Here is a 20017-nt window from a genome sequence, read left to right on the forward strand (position 1 = left end):
TTTAGCAAATATACTGCATGCAAATACAGACAAGGCAGCCACCAAATACCAGCTAACAGCAAATGTCAGGGTCTTATTTTGTTTTCCATTTGTCTCATACAGTGCTTACTTGTGTTGCCTGTCATACTGAATGCTTTCTTAAAAACCCGTGAACATTTGCAATTGCGTAAATGGGAATAAAGAGTGGGAATTACATACAATATTGAATCAACTTTATAGGCAAGTTTTCATATACAAATGTGTACCAACAGCTCGTTTCAATGACTCAATTACATACAACATGCAGAGCTGCTTTCCCGAGCCACAGTTCTGAGCACTGAGTGAACTCCTCAGTAGGACAAGAGAGGTTTGGTAGTGTTAATTTTGGCTAGTTGTAAAATATACACTTTTACGTGCATGTATATCCATCCCAACTATTGTGACTTGGGATGGATCACACACTCTTCAGTTTGAACTTCCGGAAGGGGTGGGGAAGCAGGTTCATATGCTGTCACTGATGCATCCATGGTATAATGTACAACTAAGGCACAGAGCTACATTCATATGTGTGAAGGTCCCTGAGTTCTGTGAGCTTTATATCATTTTTTTTTAAAGAGTCACTGGAATCTGGCATATTCTCATATTGTGGGAGTATGCTCATACAGCTCTAGTGTGCCATCTTGGACATATATTTCTAAATTAGAAACTGTGCCAGAGATGTAGGCCAACACTGAACTTCCATCCTATCCAGGATACGGAAACCTATCACCAAATTTCACAGTGCACGGTTTTCAATTTCTCTGTTACACTGATTGATATATCTATACTTCAGCCAGGTTTTTGCTGATACAGGAAAGCTCAACAGCTGCAGTATCATACACACGCAGAGCCCTGATCCACTTGAGACACTGTGATTTAAATGTTCCTTCTATTAGCTGGGGTCCTGAGACAGCAGCTCAGAGGGGGGGTCACACGGTGCCAATGCCAGCATGATTGGCATCTGGCCCCGTGGTGCTTTGGCTGAAGCCTGACACTCCTAAGGAGTCATCCAGCACCAGCCTCTTAAATAGTGCGGTTTCAGCCATAAAAACTTTTTGTGTGTAAACACAGCTCTTGGGGGTCATGGTGATGTGGAGTAATGGCTTCTTGAAGGCAGGCTGGGGAGCAGAAAGGATGGGACCAAGAATATCCAAAGTGAAGGATCCTACAGGATGGCTATTGATCCTGGAGCGGAACACTGTCATGTGTGCCTCATACTGGCCTCTTGAAGGTAGGGAAACAAATGGCAAGCAGGCCACAGCGAGATGTTACAGTCTCATTTGCCATGAAAAGGGTGCTATGCAAGGATATTATCAACTGCAGTGAAAACGGTTGTTTATGTGCTACTGCAACAAGAATCTGCAGGACAACATGGCCCAACTTGTTCACCAGAAGAGTATCAATATTCCATTTTTTAAACTCAAGGTAGTGCGAGAATGCCTTTTTGAAGCACCTCCCAAACCAGGTGGTCCAAATGCGCCAATATTCAGAAATATTGCACTATGGTGAAACTAGGGTTACCAGTCCCCTGGTCCGGGTGGGGGTTTCTCCTCTTCTGCGGGCTCCTCCCTGCCCCCAAATGCCCCCCAAATGTGGCATGATTACATCACCTGGAGGTGGTATCATCAGGTTGCTGACATCGCACAGCAACACTCTTAAGTTTTGGGCAAAACTCTACGGTAAATTTGGGCTCAAGACCATAAAGCTTTGCCCAAAACCTAGAGCGTAGTCATGTGATGACGCTCTGGACACACAACAGAAGCTCTCAGAGAGAAGCAAAGACCCCCCTGCCGGCAGCAAGGTATGACCTGGCAACCCTAGGTGAAAACTTGAAGCCACATTCAGTAAAAAGCTCTCCCAGAACACCACAGAGTTGGACATAGTACAGAGCCCATAAGGCTAACTCAGCTAGCATAAATACAAGAAGAAATTTAGAGGAAGTTTCACAGAGGGAGGTTTACCCCACTGCCAAGACCTGCAATGTTATACTAAATCTCTTATTTCCAGTCTGCTGCTAATCACCAACTACAGTTTCATATTTGAAGAATTCCTTTACCTGCTTTATATTTTTGCTGGTGGGACAAGCTTTATTGCCTAAAGACTTTTTGGTTGGCACAATTCAGTTCCTTTGGCATTCTACTGCCTCCCATAGTGCATAGTGCAAGGCAGAGAGGGAGGAATAACTGCCATTTTCATTTGTTCTTTTGGAGAGATGTGGAGGAAACTTCTAGGTTAGAAAACCCTTCCCAGTTTAAAATCTGATGGGGCAGAACAATGAATAAATTGTTTCTGTTAAGATTTTTGATAACCCTTCTCTGAGAGACAGATAAACAAATCAATCACATATCTATTAAGAAGCTGGAGATGAAGGAGAGAAGAATTGATAGTACATAATACTGCTGCTAACACAATTGTTTGTACTGAGACAAGGTGGAGAAGGTAGTGTGTATTAATATTAGGCACTGACTAATTTGTAAAGCGAGCTGCGGTGGCTCAAGTGGTTGACGCTGAACTGCAGGCTGTGGAAGGTCAGTAGTTCAGCAGTTCGAGACCCGAGTATGCCCGCATGACGGAGTGAGCTCCCGTCTCTAGTTCCAGCTCCTGCCAACCTAGCAGTTCGAAAGCAAGAAATTGCAAGTAGATAAATAGGTACCACTTCGGTGGGAAGGGAACAGCGTTCCGTGCGCCTTGGTGTTTAGTCATGCCGGCCACATGACCACGGAAACGTCTTCGGACAGCGCTGGCTCTTCGGCTTTGAAACGGAGATGAGCACTGCAACCCTAGAGTCGGATTCGACTGGCTTTCGAGCAAGGGAACCTTTACCTTTACCTTAATTGTAAAGCAGTTGATACCAACAGAATCATAACCAGGAAGGTGTCTAAAGAGCATCAATTTCTACTCTTTAACCTAACCTAATCTAAGGCCGCATCCTCCGCATGTAAGAAAAATAACATTCTACTGAAGTACTGGGGAGAAGGCACGGCTTACAGGAGGTCAATTTTGCCCATTTGAGAGCTGGGCAAGGGGACTGGGGAGGGGAAGGGAACGTGACCATGCTTTGAACATCCAGGTCAACCAAAAAAACAAAACGATGAGAAAGCCGACCTTGGTCTTCAACCACTGATCAAGTGGACATGTCAGGTTCAATTAACAAAATGGGGTGATAGGCAGCTGCTCAATGCCTATCACAGTGGGATTGTAAATAGGACTCATAGCATATCTACTATGAAGTCTCCATTGGCTACTTGCTGAGAAGGGCAGGGGGAAAGGAAGTGGATACACTGAAAGGAAGACTACTCCTGCAAGTATGGTTCCCATCACTCTATTTTGCAACTGAAGGGGAACACCTACTAGTAAAGTGCCATTACTACTTTTGCTGATGCTAGACAAGATTTGGGTCACTCAGATTTCACTTATGCTGTTTGTTCTGACTTTGCAGACTTTGGTGTTTAGGGCTGGGGATCTGGGGGGGGGAGGCCTTCTGACCTGCACAGAAAACTGTCTCCGGCTATAAATCTTAGCATTAATAATGATGGAATTTCCCCCCCCCCCACAACATAGAAATCTTTTATTCCGCAAAATACAGGCAGCAGCCTTAATATCTCCCCTACTGTTTTCAAGGCAAGGATAAATAAAAGCCCCTCTGTCATTATCCAATGCGGTGGTATGCAGATAGCAACCTCACAGACATCTCCAGAAAAAATAAAAATAAAACAGCAATCTCTCCAGGATTTCAGTACCGTTTAGTATGCAGCCCAAAGGGCTAACTGCAGTGACATTTCAATCACCAGTGCTATTTTTCCCCCCAGACGGTAGCCCATTAGTGTTCTAAACTGGGCTACTTCCCAGTGCTCGGCTGAAGGAAGCACTTTGCTGACAGTTAGGGGCACCATAAATCTCACCACAAAACTCAGGCTGGTATTCTCTCAGATGATTAAATAGTCAGGACCAGGGAAAAAGTGACACAATTCAAGGGTTGCTTTTAACTCAGCTAGCACATAAAAAATGGAAAGTGGCAGTATATCACAGACCTCCCCCCTCCTTCCCATCGTGGCCCCCCAAACAGGAGCTGTGAAGTGCTGTCCCCATATTGCAGCCTGATGCATAATTCAAAAAGCCAACTGTATTTAGGAGCAGACAGCCAGCTTCGCCTGCTCGGAGAATGTCAAACAGCATATGTCTGATACGAAGGCCTGAGTCACGCTTGTCTAGCGTTGTTTGACGAAATGAAGCCCAAATCAAGCCCTGCAATACAGATAAGTTTGCTGAGTAACTGAACCTCTCAGAGTTGTAGCTTATATGCTGTTATTATTATCCTCCGCTTATTTGTCAGCAAGCAAAGAACAATTCCTAGCTCCATTACAATAGTTATTTCCCTTTAAAAACAGAAATGGGGAAAAGGCTGGCTTTTGAACTGGTTGTTACTCTCTGTCCCGAGGACGGGACTTCCACCCCTCAGGGCTGGAGACTCCGAGCGCAGCGGCCAGGAGGAGAGAAGGCAGGAGAGGGAGGGACCACGCCCCCGGCGCGCGCGTCTTCGATTTTGTAAGGGGGCAGGGCCCGAGGAGGAGGAGGGTGCCGGGAAGAGAGGAGCCCACTGGGAACCAGGTGGGGGAGATATAAGGGAAGCAATGGAGGAGTCCGGGGATGACTCCTGGATGAACGGCTGCACAGAGAGAGAGAGAGAGAGAGAGAGCGCGAGAGAGAGAGAGAGAGAGAGAGAGAGAGAGAGAGAGAGAGAGCGCGTCATCCAGCAGGGACGAGAGTATAGGGAATGGTGATGTAACTGCCCTCCCCCGTCCAGGTGTCTGAGGCCAGCATACTCCTTGAGGAAAGAAAGGGGGCGAGACAACATGGCCGCGCTCCGCGGTGTTGGGAGCTCGAGCGACGAAGACAGTGAAGAGTCATCATCGAGCTCCTGTGACACTCTCAACAGTCACCTTTCCCATAAAAAGTTCTTGCACAATGAGATTTTCCCAAGCCTACCTGTGATGTTTCATATATGTTCACTGAACACTAATCTGACTCTGCTTTCAATTAACAGAGTCAAAATGACAGCCTGTAGGATGCTTGAGGAGAGAATGGGGAAGGGATAGTGAGAGGAAGGGTGCTGAGTGTAAATCAGCAAATGAGGACCCTCTAATTCAAATTAATCTCTCAGGATGGACAGTAGAATGAAGTGGGATGAAATAATTTGAACTTGCCTCGTAATTGAATGCTATTTTTCTCTCTCCCTCAAAGTAAATTAGCAAGGGGTGACATGATGGGGAGTTTGTGCTGCTTTTCACACACAAAAAGGGAATGTTTATCTTATGCCATTTGGTGCTACTATTAGGGGAGATAAGCCACAATCCTTCAGTGTTGGAATTACTGGGAGGAAGAAACCACTGCCTGCTATTGCTGGCAGACAGCGAGAGTGAGAGAGGAGAGATTGGATTTATACCCCGCCTTTCACTACCCAAAGGAGTCTCAGAGTGGCTTACAATCCCCTTCCCTTCCCCTCCCCACAACAGACACCCTGTGAAGTAGGTGGGCCTGAGAGAGCTCTTTCGAGAACTGTTCTTGAGAGAACAGCTCTGAGAGAACTTGTAACTGACCCAAGGTCACACCAGCAGCTGCATGTGGAGAAGTGGGGATTCAAACACGGTTCTCCTGGACTAGAGTCCATACTCCTAACCATTACAACAAACTGGACAGGAATGGGACAGAAATAGAATGAAAAATGAAGGAATATAAAAATCTGCAAGATGTGGAAAGGGAAGGGTAAATAGACAGGAATGCATGTTGAGGGGACATGACAGAAAAAGCTGTGGGTGGAGAAAAAGAAAAAGGGTAACACAGGTACCTATGGTAGTGATGGCCATGAACCTAGATGGCTTTAAAAGTATGCATGTGTGGTGGACCATATGCAGAGGCAACAAACCTGCAAACACCAGTGCAACATCAGGAGAAGGCCTTGGCCTCTGTGTCCTAGTTGTTGGCCCTTCAGTGTAACTGGTTAGCCACTGTGTGAAACAGGATGCTGGACCAGAAGGACCATTCGTTTGCTCTATCAGAACACTTCTTATGCAGTTATTATTGGTTCAGAACTGCAGATGAACAGTTAGAATGTAAATCATGCAGATATTTTATTAGCATGTTTTTTGAACAGAGAAAAATCTTCTTATTTCTAGTGGGGAACAGGTTTGTGCAAGAGACAGCACTGGTATCCATACCAGTTCAGCCCAGCTGTTCCAAAGATAAATTTAACAATTGTCCATCCATTCGTGCATCCATCAAATGATATGACTGTGCTATCAGTGCCATCCTAAGCAAACTTACACCCTTCTAAGCCAACTGACTTCAATTGACTCAGAAGGGTATAACTTGCTGTATTTGTATACTTTTACCAGCAATATACCACTGCAGATGAACAGGAGCTGTCAGGAATCTTAGCCTCCATTACATTCTTCCTTTACATCAGATGGATTACATTCATACCCCATAAGGTCAATGGATTTATCTCAGAAGTCACTCAAGAGTGTGTGAGGATCATTCCCAACTTCTGTCAGACAGGCAATGTAGGATTAACATAAACCCCGATCTAGAAAAGTACACAATGAAACATGAAAAGCAGATCAAATTACTTTTGCAAGGAGAATATATAGAAGATATTACCTCCCATAAAGAGTGAAAAACCATTCTGGTTTCTGGGGCGGGGGGGAGGCAGTTGGTGTTGAACTTCTTAATGAATTCTAAGTCAGCGATTTCACATTGTATTCTCCCTTTGAAAGTTCTTTTGTAGGAGAATAGTTACTTTTAGATCAGTAACAAAATGTCCTATACAATTAAAGTGTTCATCCACTGGTCCCTCATTCTTGTAATCCTATACATGACAAACTTCAGTGACAGCAAACTGATTTTCTCTTTACAGCAAGTTTTATATTTTATCTGGCTGCAGGCCCAGTAAAAAAAGTAACAATCCATACTTACCCTTGGACCTTTTAATGCTGAAAATCACTGGAGATACTGTGTATTATTGTTTTTAGTTCTATTAATGCAAAGGGATCTTTACATATTATCTTCCAGTTAACTAGCACTGAAAAATAGACTCTGTGCACTAACGTATTGATTGCATCTTTATCCTGAAATACTGCCTTAGCCCATAATGGATTATACCTATAGCCATGCATCACTAAAATTACATGGCTGACAGAGCTACAAATTGGAAATATTGTTATTGATATCTTGCAAAAAAACTGTTAACGATGAAACTGATTTGAGGGCTTGTGGTACACTAAAGCAATGCTGGAGCATACTAAAGGATACATTGGGAAAACAGAATGATACAGTATTTAAATGACAAGAAAGAGGGAGCCTTTTGCCATGTGCTCGTTTGATCAGAAGTTAACGTGGAATTTTCATAAATGATCATGTATGAAGGAAGAAAAAATCCACAGTTTATAGCAGAGATAATATCAGAAGCATTATACTGCCACATACTTTCCCCACATGTTCCCCAGAGCACTGAGGTCAGGATCACAAAACCGTCTGACTCTCCCTGGTCCGAAAGATGCCAGATTGGCATCGACCAGGGCTAGGGCCTTCTCAGTGGCGGCTCCACACTGGTGGAATGAGCTCCTGGAAGACATCAGGGCCCTGTGGGACCTCCTACAGTCCCGCAGGGCCTGTAAAACAGAGCTCTTCCACCAGGCTTTCGATTAGGAGCCGCCACTAACATATCGACAACATCTGAATTGCCAACAACTGAATTGTTAAGGTCCTTGTGTTAATAGTAATAAGAACAGCTAATGATACTGGTATGGCCATATAGTACCACCATAAGATGGCCTTATAAGGCGCTATCGCCATCTACATGCAACAACACTTTATATATAAATCTGACTGTCAATCAATCAATCTAATTTATTGCGGCAGGAGCCAGTAAAACAGTACAAAATCTGTTTGTCTGAATTTTATACTATTGCATTGTTTAATGCATCTATGTTTTATTGTATTTATTGTATTGTATTTTAATCTGTTGCAAACCGCCCTGAGCCTGCCCATGCGGGGAGGGTGGAATATAAATCGAAATAAACAAATAAATAAATAAATACTTCTTCTGGTATCCAATCAATGCGCAGATCTACCTTGAATGGTATGTTTGCCTTTTGCACAAACCAACTATAGAAAACAGAGGCGTAAAAGCATGACAAAATATAGTTATGACTCAAAAAACCTTCTTACAGTCACAATGATTATCAAGTTCTTCAAGTACTAACTCTGTTTCTTTTGGGACATCATTCCTCCATTGTTCCCTACCTAACCATGCTCCCCCTGAATGCTACAGCTGTGCCTTCCCATCATCTCTTGTGTGCATTCATCAGTATATCCTAATGGTTTGTAAGTTCCATCATCTTGAGTAGCCACTTTATGGAGGAGTTCACGTCAACGTAAGCACCACATGTTAAACAACAGCCAAATACAATCAACTTATTCCAGCTTGGTTTCTATTGCTAGAAAAATGCCTGATGTGACTGCATTAAATGTGACAGTTTCACATGCTACCCAGAAATATTTTCTAAGCTTGAACTCATCTTAATTGACTGAATAAAATAGAACCCCCTTCCTTTTTTCTAACGCTCTTTAAACAAGCAATCAAGCTAAGCTTCCATCACACACAATTTATTCCTCCCCCTGGAAACCAGGCCTCCATAAAATGTCTTTCTGTTCATCTGGCTAAGCCAACAGAAGTCTATATTGTCTAAATGTTTTTGTAGGGTTTACAATACATTTGTGCAAATAGCCACCATGGCTTTGTATAAGCATAAATTTAAAAATTATGAAAAAACAGAGACACAGAAGAATTAACTGGTAGAAGCCAGTGGCAAGGATATAGTTACAGTTTAAATGTGAATAATTTTGTTCACGGTACATACACTATAACGTATATTGTAAGACACAGTCCATGTAGCACACATTCTTCTGCATTCATCAAAATTTGTTTTCTATGTTTAACTTTTATTTTTCCTACTGCTCAGATAACAGAACCTGAGATACATGTGCTAAAGTAGCATCCGGTACAGCAGACTGAAGCTCTCTCTCTCTCTCTGTTTAGTATTTTATTCTAATTTCATGAACTTGACAAATAGTACAATTTTATAGGCTTAATTATAAATGATGCATTTTTTTGTTGTTTAAAGCAGTAAAACAAAGTTAAACTTGGTTAACAAAATAGCGCAGTCCTGAACAGAATTACACCCTTCTATGTTCACTGACATCAATAGGCTTCACAGGGGATAACCCTGAGTAGGATCAGTTGGTAAATATTGCATATATTTCGATTTTCCACAAAATGCCCATTTTTTTCCTGTGAGAAAACCTAGGGGAAAACCCAGATTTTTTTCTTCCTGTGGCTTCAAAAATTCCAGAGATTTTACACCTCCAGATAGCAACATCCAGCCTGGAGACTCCCCAATGGCATGTCTGAACATCCTGAGTGTCTGTTCCAGCAACAAGTGGGTAGGATTTTGGGCTTCCCCACAAAGAGCTGGATGGATAAACTAAAGGAAACAAAGGCTGGGGGTGGAAGTTCAGTGACAATGAAGAAAGGTACTGGAGCCAAAGCCCCTGATTCCATGAATGCATGCAGCGATTAAACACATATTCCTTCCCCCAGCTCTGTGGTGGTTAGGCAATTAGCCTGCTGGGATAACCTTCCAGACTCTAATCACATCTCAGATTTGTCTCATATACTACATTTTGCAAAACACCGCTTTTATCTAAAAATGGGGGGGGGGGGTTTCTAAGAGCACCTGCTTCCAACTTATTTAAAACTCCACGCCATAATAGTTTGCGTTTCTCACTGAGACTCCAAGCAGATTAAATAATGTAAGTCAGAACAATCAATAGAATGGGGAGACATCAAATAAACAGTGTAATAAGGCTAGGACTGCAGAAACCTGAAACAAGGCATGGACTGTCCTGTTGATTTCACGAAGGTGACCCTGGAAGGTACTGGCGAAACACAAAGGGTCTCCTTTATTGGTCATCTCCCAAGAAGATGCCCTAAACTGTTGATATTTATTACCCCTGCTGCTATGTGGCACGTGGTTATAGTGCACAAAAGTAATTAGACATGTATTTAGCTGCATTCAGATATTACATAGTGCTTGCTAAGCCACAAACTGCCTTTCAAGTAAAGTCCTTCACAGAAATAATAGTGCACACAAATGAGATGATAAGTTAGATAAAAGACGATAGATGGGCAAGGGGGCAAAGATTCTAGTCCCTTCTCCAGTCTCTCTGACACGCCTGCTCCCTAAGCAGAGAAACTGGGGGAGATCCTACTGTTATCCAAGCACTCCACTGCACACAGTTTATTCATTAAAGTATTTATACTCCACCTTTCCTTTTGGCTCAGATTTGAAGCCTTCCTCCAACCTAAGAGGCTCCTGGGCTCCTCAGGCAGGAGGCAAGCTACTTCATGGCGGTTGGATTTATCCCACTGTCTTAATCCCATGCTTTACTAAAATGGCAACAGCTTCAGTGTTCAACCGGATGGACCTTTCCCCCTATGAATCACTTCACCATTCAGGGAAGGTCACCCTCCCTCTTTGGTGGGAGGCCTCCCACCCCATTAGTGTCCCTGCTGCCACCCAGCTGGGAAAAAAGTAACCGGGGAAATTGGGTGGTGAACTGGTGATTGTAGCACTGCCTGATGTCATCATGTCAGGTGATGTTCTAGGCCTGCTGCCACCCAGCTGGGAAAAAGTAACTGGGGAAATTGGGTGGTGAACTGATGTCATCATGTCAGGTGATGTTCTAGCATCTGTCCAAAATTCTAAGGTTAAACCATACAGTTTTGGGTGAATACTAGAGCCTCACCAGCGATGCCATGGTGTCACTTCTGGGTCATGCCTGAAATGATGTCACTGCACCTCTGGTGACATCGCCAGCAAGGCTCCCTTCCCCAGGTAAGTCTCACTAACGGTGAGACGATTCCTGCGGATGAAGGAAGGATACAGGGGCAAAGGCCTGTTTCTTCAGACTTGGCTGCACCCTGTTACCTTAGGCAGACCATAGCCTCATCTGGTAATATATAGAGACATTCTTCATTGCTGAACAAGCTGCTTCACTGCATCAATATTGATTCAGAGTTAGGTTTCTGCAGCAAAATCTATCGCATTTCCATTAGCAAGACTGCGAATGATCAAAACATAAAAGGTTCCATTTATACCTTTCCAGTTGTATGCTGAAGAACAAACGCACAAATATGCAGCAACCATATCCTCTTGGAGGAAAAAAAAGAAAGCAAACATGTTGCCTTTTTTTCCAGCTACTTGGGGAGACTCATAGCCTTTTCTGTTCCAAAATGAGTTGACTGCATTGCAAACTGAAGGAGAATTGCTCAGCTCATATCTGCAATGCACAAAGGACAAATACAGCATCGGCAAACAGTAAAGAAGATAACTGAGAGCACATTTCCCCACAGATCAGCTAAGTGGCAGAATAATGTGGAGATATGATGGCACATTCAATAAAGTATCATATGGGGCGTGTGTGGCAGTCCAAAGCCATCACTTCCTCATTAGAAATGATATCTTACAGTTTTATGCCATCTCAACTGTTAATCAAGAAGACTCTGCACAATTCCTAAAATACTATTTAGTATCTAATATAAGCAATTTAAAATAATTACAATGCAGAAAAGTAATAGATTATTGCCGAATAGACATGCACTTCTGGTTATTTAATTTAAAGTTGTCGGGACCACATATATACCCCAAAATTAACCTGTGGTTTGGAATTCTAGTTTGAAAGCAAAAAGTGAACCTAATTTTAACAACCCAATCTGGATATAACAAACCCGGCTTCTAGTTTGCAATTTCAGTGTCATGTAAGAAGATGGTGGGGAGGAGGAAATGCATGAGCCCAAGGACTTTGGGTTATTCTCATCACAAGCACAACTGAGGTCTGTGATAGTTAATGGCATTTAGTTGTTTTCCTGATGGTTGTGAGTTCCAGTCTAGCTTTTCTGATATGGGATTTTATGCCTAAATTGCATCTTTGAGCATAAGAAAAGGTCTTGAACACACCACAGGCCCTGCCTCTACTTAGTGCTAGGACTGTCAGCCCTGGGTTGAGAAACTCCTGGAGCTGGGAGAGGATGGGGTTGGGGGAGGGGAGGGACCACCACCTTCCAAAGCAGCTATTTTCTCCAGGGGAACAGATCTCTGTAGTCTGGAAGTCAGCTGTAATTTCAGGAGGTTTTTAGGCCCTACTTGGAGGCTGGCAACCCTAGTTTGCCTCCTGATTTTCACCTTTCTTGCACTCTTTCACTGAAAAAGCAGTTTAACATCATGTTTGCTTATGTAAATTTGGATCATAAGTGGTGTTTTTTTTTTAAGTTCGAAAGTTTTAGCTTTGGAACAGCTATTACATACTATAACAGAGTACAGTGATATATGCTCCTGGATCACTGACCTTGAGAATTTTAGTATTTGCTTCCAACTTTCGTGTTGTGCTTTACTGAGCTGAGTGCTTTGTGTTGAGGCCCATGGCATGTAAACCCATGCCTATGTATTTAGAACTCTTCATTTTTATTCATAGAGTTTGAATGACAGGTCAGTCAGCATAACATTAATATATTGTTTCAGGGCATAATAACATTTACCACCTCAAGAGAACTCACTCGCTTTAAAACTTTTTTTCCTGTTGGCAACTGGATGTCATCTTCCTTTATTGCATTGTATTCTAGTCCTGCAATTAATTTATGTGGTCACCTGTTGCAAAATAACAACTACCACAGCAGACCACATGATCCCCCATTCTTTTATCGGTGAAGAGATACTAGCTAGGCTATCCGTGAGCCAGCTGTCAATGGTTGCTGCTTGCAGGTCCCAGCACCAGCTTCTTCATTCCATTTAAGATAGCAGTGATGGTGTGAAGGAACGGAGGAGGAGTTATAGGCAAATGAGGTGCAGTATGCTGACACAGAACAAAATGGAGTGTGGAATATGCCATTTTCCATTTGCAACCATGGGGGAAGAATATAGAATTAAGCAGGGGGTTTTTTGTAGAAAAAGCCCAGCAAGAACTCATTAGCATAATAGGCCACACCCAACAGCATAAACACATTAGCCTATTAGGCCACACCCCATGCCTTCCCTTGGCTTGCCCAGGTGCCCCCGGCTGTGGGGAGCCCAGGCAAGCTGGCCCTTGGACAGGCTGGGGAAGGCACGGGGAGGCATTTAAATGCCTCCCCGATCCTTCCGGGGGCCCCCTGCCTCAGAGTTGCTGGGGGAGGGTTGGTCTCCAGGCCTTCCCTCTGTAGCCATGCACGCAGAAGTTTTGGCTGAAGTGGGCATGGGCAACTCTGAAGTCAGCCGGAACTCCGTTCCTGTGCGTTCCTGCCCAAAAATACCCCTGGAATTAAGTAGGGGGCTAGGGAGAAGGTGGGTTGGATGACATGTTCATTAAGCAGTGAGAATGGTGGAGAACCATTTCGGCATGCAATGGGATGTTGGAAGGCAAGCAGTGGCATGTTGGAAGGGGGGTTGAGAGGGGGGGAGTAACAGAGTGCTCAGAAAGGGGCACTGGGGAGCAGTGGTGGTACTGGGGAAGGGAATCTGATAAGGGGACTGGTAGAAGTATGGCATACTGGCATTGTATGGTCTGGTGGGCTTTTTCCCAATTAGCAGGTCTCAAGTTGTGCAGGCTGACTTGAACAGAGCTATTTATAAGCAAGAAAGGTAGTACTCAATGACAAAAGTGAATTAGAACAGTAGGGTGGATCCAACCATGTTCCAAGGAGTCTTCCTCCAACCAAAGGAGACTTCCTCTCACAAGTTCCTCCAGTGGAAAAACCACTTTAGCTGGATGAAGTTTCCTTAGGTTGGAGGGAGGCATAAAATTTTGCTCTGTGAAGTGGGAGGATGGAGTAGGACCCACCCCAGTAATGGTTTTTGTAGAAGTCAAAGCAGTTGGCAAAAAACCAAAAGAAGAAGAAGAAGAGATTGGAAAACCCCCAGAAGAGATTCTGAATGCAAAATAAAGTTCTAAAAGGGAGTGGATCTCCAGAGCACAAGATAACTAGCCCAAACAGAGAAGAAAAAAAGAATTCTTCTCCTAAAGAAGAAACTGACAGAGGGAGATTTGTTCACAACTAGAGACTCCATTAGCACTCATGAGGTTTTTTTTTTAGTTGATCTGGTATACTAATAATTTCCTCAAGTCACCTCTGTTACTTGAAAAAGGCAAAGCGAGAGTGAGAAAGTGATTTCTGCTGCAAGGAATGTGACTAATTAGCAGCACACAAGTAGAGTTGGCTCTTACAGGGCTGAGCAAGGCAAGTTCCAGAAACAATGCACTCTGAACCAACATATGAAGACTGCATTATTATTAGAATGTGGCCAATGGGAATCTCTGTTACACCACACCACTGGAGTTATTCTTATGGCTCTCCCAAGGATCAAGGGCCTCATCTGAGAGGGGATAACAAAAGATGAAGCAAAGAAGAGAGGATTGGTTAAAAGAATACCAAAAATATCAGATGAAAGGGTTTTGCTTTTTTAAAAAAGTAATTTTTAAAAAATTTGACATAATGGGCAGTTTTTAAAAATTGGGGGGAAAATCACTATTTCTTGCATTTCTTGTACATCCAGAGAGCAAATGCAAAACAAGCTTCATATCAAAGTTTTGTTCTTTGGCAAAAATCAGGATCCTGGATAGCTGAAATGGCTATGATTTTGCAAGAAGTATATTTCTGCCTTACATATAAACATTGCCATGGTTAGTAAAAGCAAAAATAAAGTACAGATTACAATGTTAAATTGTAAAGTCTATTAAGAACACAGGAATATATGGCCGCATTGACTTACACTGTGTACCTCAGCAAAGATTCTGGAGTAAAGTTAGCAGTCATGGGATAAGAGGATTGGTTCTCTTACAGATTAAATACTCAAATGACAGAAAGCAAAGAGTAGGAATCAATGGACAGTACTCACAGTGGATGGATATAAGCAGTGGGCGCCCACAAGGATCAGTAGTGGGGCCAGTACTATTTAATTTATTCATAAATGATCTAGAACTAGAGGTGAGTAACGTAGAGGCCAAGTTTGCAGATGACACTACATTGGCCCCGGTCACACGGCAAAGTTGCTGCGGGAGAGGCACAGAAGGTGGGTGGATTATCCGGGCGCGATCACACCCCAACGTCTGGGAAGTGCAGCGTACCCGTGGCTTACCACCAACAATGCAAATTTAAAAACTAATACATCCAATAGGATAAAAGGGTTTAAACTTGCTGAGATTGAGAGGGGAAAAGATCTTATAGTTGTAGTGGACAGCGCGATGAAAGTGTCAACCCAGTGTGCTGCAGCACTGAAAAAGGCAAACTCTATGTCAGGGATTATTACGAAAGCAATTGAGAATAAAACGGCTACTATTGTCACGCCCCCACATAGATTGATGGTGTGGCCTCATTTGGAATACTGTGTACAGTTCTGGTCCGTGTATCCTGATTGCAGAGCTGGAAACAGTACAGAGGAGGGCAACCAAGATGATTAGGGGGGTTGGAGCACCTTCTGTATGAGGAAAGGCAGACGAGTCTGGGACTTTTCAGTTTAGAAAAGAGATGACCCGGGGGAGGGGGGGGATGCGGCACGATAGAGGTTTATAAAATTATGCATGGGGTGGAGAGAGTTGACAAAGGGAAATTTTTCTACCTCTCCTAAAATACTAGAACTCGAGGGCATCCAATGATACTGATGGGCAGTAGATTCCGGACGGACAAAAGGAAATACTACTTAAAACAGAGAGTGATTAAAATGTGGAGTTCCCTGCCAGAGGATGTAGTGACGGCCACTGGAACAAAAAGCTTTAAAAGGGGATTAGATAGATTCATGGAGGATGTTTATTGATGGCTGAATGGGGGGGGGGAACCTCCCCATTCAGAGGCACTAAGCCTCTGAATCCCTGAGCCAGGAGGCAACATCAGGGGAAAGCCTTGGTCTCTATGCCCTGTTGTTGGCTGTCCAGAGGGAATGGCTGGCCACTGTGTGAGCCATCAGGGCTCTTCTTCTGTTCTTATGTAATCTGCCTCCAGTCTCAGTGGGGAAGGCAGACTATAAATAATGTAAATAAATGAACTAAAAATTTTTTCCCTAAGGACATAAGAGACGCCAATGTTGGATCAGGCCAAAGGCCCATCCAGTCCAACACTCTGTGTCACACAGTGGCCAGAAATACCAGTGCCATCAGGAGGTCCAGCAGTGGGGCCAGGACATTAGAAGCCCTCCCACTGTTAACCCCCGCCCCCAAGCACCAAGAAGACAGAGCATCACTTGCCCCAGAGCCCCTAGCTATACCTTGTGGCTAATAGCCACTGATGGACCTCTGCTCCATATGCTTATCTAATTCCCTTTTGAAGCCATCCATGCTTGTAGCACCCACCAAGGACGGACAAAAGGAAATACTACTTAAAACAGAGAGTGATTAAAATGTGGAGTTCCCTGCCAGAGGATGTAGTGACGGCCACTGGAATAAAAAGCTTTAAAAGGGGATTAGATAGATTCATGGAGGATGTTTATTGATGGCTGAATGGGGGGGGGAACCTCCCCATTCAGAGGCACTAAGCCTCTGAATCCCAGAGCCAGGAGGCAACATCAGGGGAAAGCCTTGGTCTCTATGCCCTGTTGTTGGCTGTCCAGAGGTAATGGCTGGCCACTGTGTGATCCATCAGGGCTCTTCTTCTGTTCTTATGTAATCTGCCTCCAGTCTCAGTGGGGAAGGCAAACTATAAATAATGTAAATAAATGAACTAAAAAAAATTTCCCTAGAAACTAACTGGGGGGAAAATGCTTTGCGGGGAACTGAATCCAGAGAACAGAATGTTTTCTTGAAAAAGTGGTTCCCTATTCTACATGGTAAACCTTTTTTGAAACAAGGAGTTGGGCAGGGAGGGGGGCTGTTCAAAGGAGAGAAGTCCCATCGAACACATCAGACTTTTGTATGTGCCTAAAAACTTGATATTCCAGAAACCACTTCCTAAATCACGTTAGCTTAAGTCTACACAGGACTCCCATGGCAATCAGTTCAACAGACCTGAGACCATCACTCAGAAGGTATTGCAACATCTTCGGTTGATCAAGGTATGGGATCTGTAGAAACGCACCTCCTACTGACTTTGATGGACATCTAGGCCCTTCTGCAACATCTTCGGTTGATCAAGGTATCAAGGGATCTGTAGAAACGCACCTTCTACTGACTTTGATGGACATCTAGGCCCTTCTTGATTCCGGTGCTTAAGCATTCCATTAATTATGGTTTTGCATTACCCATTCTTGGTTAAAAAAACACAACACACACAGAGAGAAAAGCATTCTGGGAGAGCCTGCTGCGGTCTCATTGCGCGAGAGGGAACAAAGAGCCGTCACAGCCTGGCAGGGGGAGCCACCACCAGATTTCTGGAACATCAGAATTCAGCAGTCATTATTATCTCTGCTAGAAATATAATAATACAGGAACCTCTTCCAGCCTCTAATGATTCATTCCAACAGAGAGGAAAAAGCAGAGAATATATTTAAGATATGGTATAGTTAAACAGGAAATAGCAGTGATTACAGGAACCACAGCAGTATTGTGAACATAATCATTACAGTAATTGAAGTGCCGCTGCAGGTTTGTATGAAAAGCACTATTTCACCCCAACATGATTAGCATTCATAAGGCTGGTGCACCTTTGAAGAAAAATTATACGTTAGGGTAAAATACAATATAGATCATTCATATATAGATATATGAACACGTATGAAAATTCTGATATGTATTATAAATATGCCATGTAGATGAATGCACAAAATGCTGTGTTGTTTTGCTATTTCAGACAGGTGACATTTAATTTAAAATGGCCAGACATGCGGAAGGAAAGGGACTATTTCTAGATTGGTGAAATACAAAATATACGGTACTTAAAAGGTAGGCAGGTTCTTCAGAGCAACACAGAGGAGACAATTACTAGGATTGCCTCTCTCCCAGACTCCAGCACAGAGAAGAATCAATTAGCCCTTGTCAGACTATGACCTTGAAGGATATAGTCCTGAACAGAATGTGCTGAGCTAGATAGAAAGCAGAGAAGGAAAATGGGATTCTGAAACCGATGAAAAAAGTCCCGTTCAGAAATGACATGACAATCTCAGACTAGGAACTAGGCCAGCACATACCTAGCTCTGAAGAGATACTAATATGAAGGCACGAATTCTTCTGAGGAATATATGTACTGACTTTAGGCAATACACCTAGTAGGATTATTCTTTATTATTAATATTCTCCCCCTGGTGACATGCACAGTATAAAAGAGGACACGGCACTAGCAAACTTCTTCCTTTCGTTGCTCAGAACTTCTTGGCAGCTATTGTGCAGAATCCCCCTGCTGATTCTACAGCTATCTAAAGAGCATAGCAGCTCAGAGCTTCAAAACTTGCCACAGAGTTAGGCTTCTAGTAGCTTATGTTCTCAGGACTGGGTGAAACCAAAATCATTGGCAAAGTCTTCTCCTCTTAAGTCAATACCTGTATGCAATTCAGATTTGCTGGTCATCCCCCCCTCCCATTCCCTGAGCATGAACAGGACAGAATGCAGATCATTAAAAATTTGCTGGTAGCGACCCAAAGGCCATTTTCTTTTCCTTTTACAAACCCACTGGGTGGGTTGCACAGGTGGTCATGTTATGAGCAGATTCTACTTTGTGACAATTTCAAATGATCAAATAAAGACTGTTTCAAAGAATCTCAACAGCTCTTCCTTTGCCACTTCCTCTCCCAAGAAACAGAACCTTTTGCAGATATTGTTTGCCAGCTGCAGAAGGATAGCAAGCAACCATGCTTTTAAAATGGCACTGATACCACTTTTAAATAAAAAAGAAGAAACTCCTTCACTAAATGAAAAAGAAATCATAGTTACTATCAACTGTACACAACTAAGTAAGTCAGTGGCAATTTCCTGTTTAACCAACAATCAGTCCTTTATTTGACAGAGTATTAACTATAGGTAAACTATGAATAATCCAACATTTCACAATGTATTCCAAAAGCAAATGACACCTGAAGAACTGCGAGATTCTTTTTGAATCCCCTTTCAGTATGACTCATATTGGAACTATCAGAATAACTGGGTTAGATCCACAGCTGCCGCAGTGACTTGGATGAAAGTGGGTGTAGCTGCACTGATCGCAATGGAGGCTTCTCATTTATACAGCCATAGTCAGCTGGGCACATTGAGCCTGCAATCTTAAATATGCTGAATGGGCAGTAAGACCCACTGAACTAAGTGGGACTTGCTCGCTTCTGAGTAAAGATGCAGATTCTGCGAGTGGCATGTCTGCTAAATCCCGATAACTAACGAGGAGCCAGATCTTGGTCCATTTGACATTTATCTACTCCATATGAATAAAATAAGGTCAGATACATAATGCTGCCATATTTTGTCCAGGAAAATGGGGAGTGGGGAGAGAACACAGCAGTCTTGTTACAACTAAGTAAACAAATCAAGGAAGTAGCTTGCTTTAGGCTTCAGCCACTGCAGATCTCTGTTACAAATTATGGGCCTGCTTTCCAAACACGCCCCCTTTGCCTGTATCAGAGCAGCTCTTAGACTGTCAACCAGAGCTGCATTGTTTCAACACAAGCTTTTTAAAATATTGGCAATTTCATTATATTTTGTCTTAAACAATTTGGATAACATTAAGGAACAGTTGTTCAATCTAAATAGCAAGCAATTTTGGTAGGGCTTTCTTATGCCTGATATTCTATATTGAGGTGTTTTGTTAAAGTTGATGAGATGGTAACATTTTGTAGGGATCTTGTTTGAGGGCTAAAAAGGAAATGTGACTCTATCATTTAAAGCTAAAACTACCAGTCTGGGCTGACTTGTGGGATTTGGGATTAAGTCAATAGATGGCGGAGATAATTTAAATTAATTTGATGAATATTTTCATTTTTAACTGGATATTTTTTGTTCC

At 43.0% G+C, this 20017-nt stretch overlaps 1 protein-coding gene across 1 annotated transcript in view; it reads right to left on the bottom strand.

Annotated features, from left to right (window-relative positions):
• The window catches only part of NRG1 (neuregulin 1), a 136766-nt gene that overhangs the window by 115220 nt on the left and 1529 nt on the right, over positions 1 to 20017 (bottom strand). The gene's annotated exons all lie outside the window — the stretch shown is intronic.

This window comes from Gekko japonicus, unplaced genomic scaffold, assembly GCF_001447785.1.
Source record: "Gekko japonicus isolate JY-2015 unplaced genomic scaffold, Gekko_japonicus_V1.1 scaffold48, whole genome shotgun sequence".
NCBI classification, from domain to species: domain Eukaryota; kingdom Metazoa; phylum Chordata; class Lepidosauria; order Squamata; family Gekkonidae; genus Gekko; species Gekko japonicus.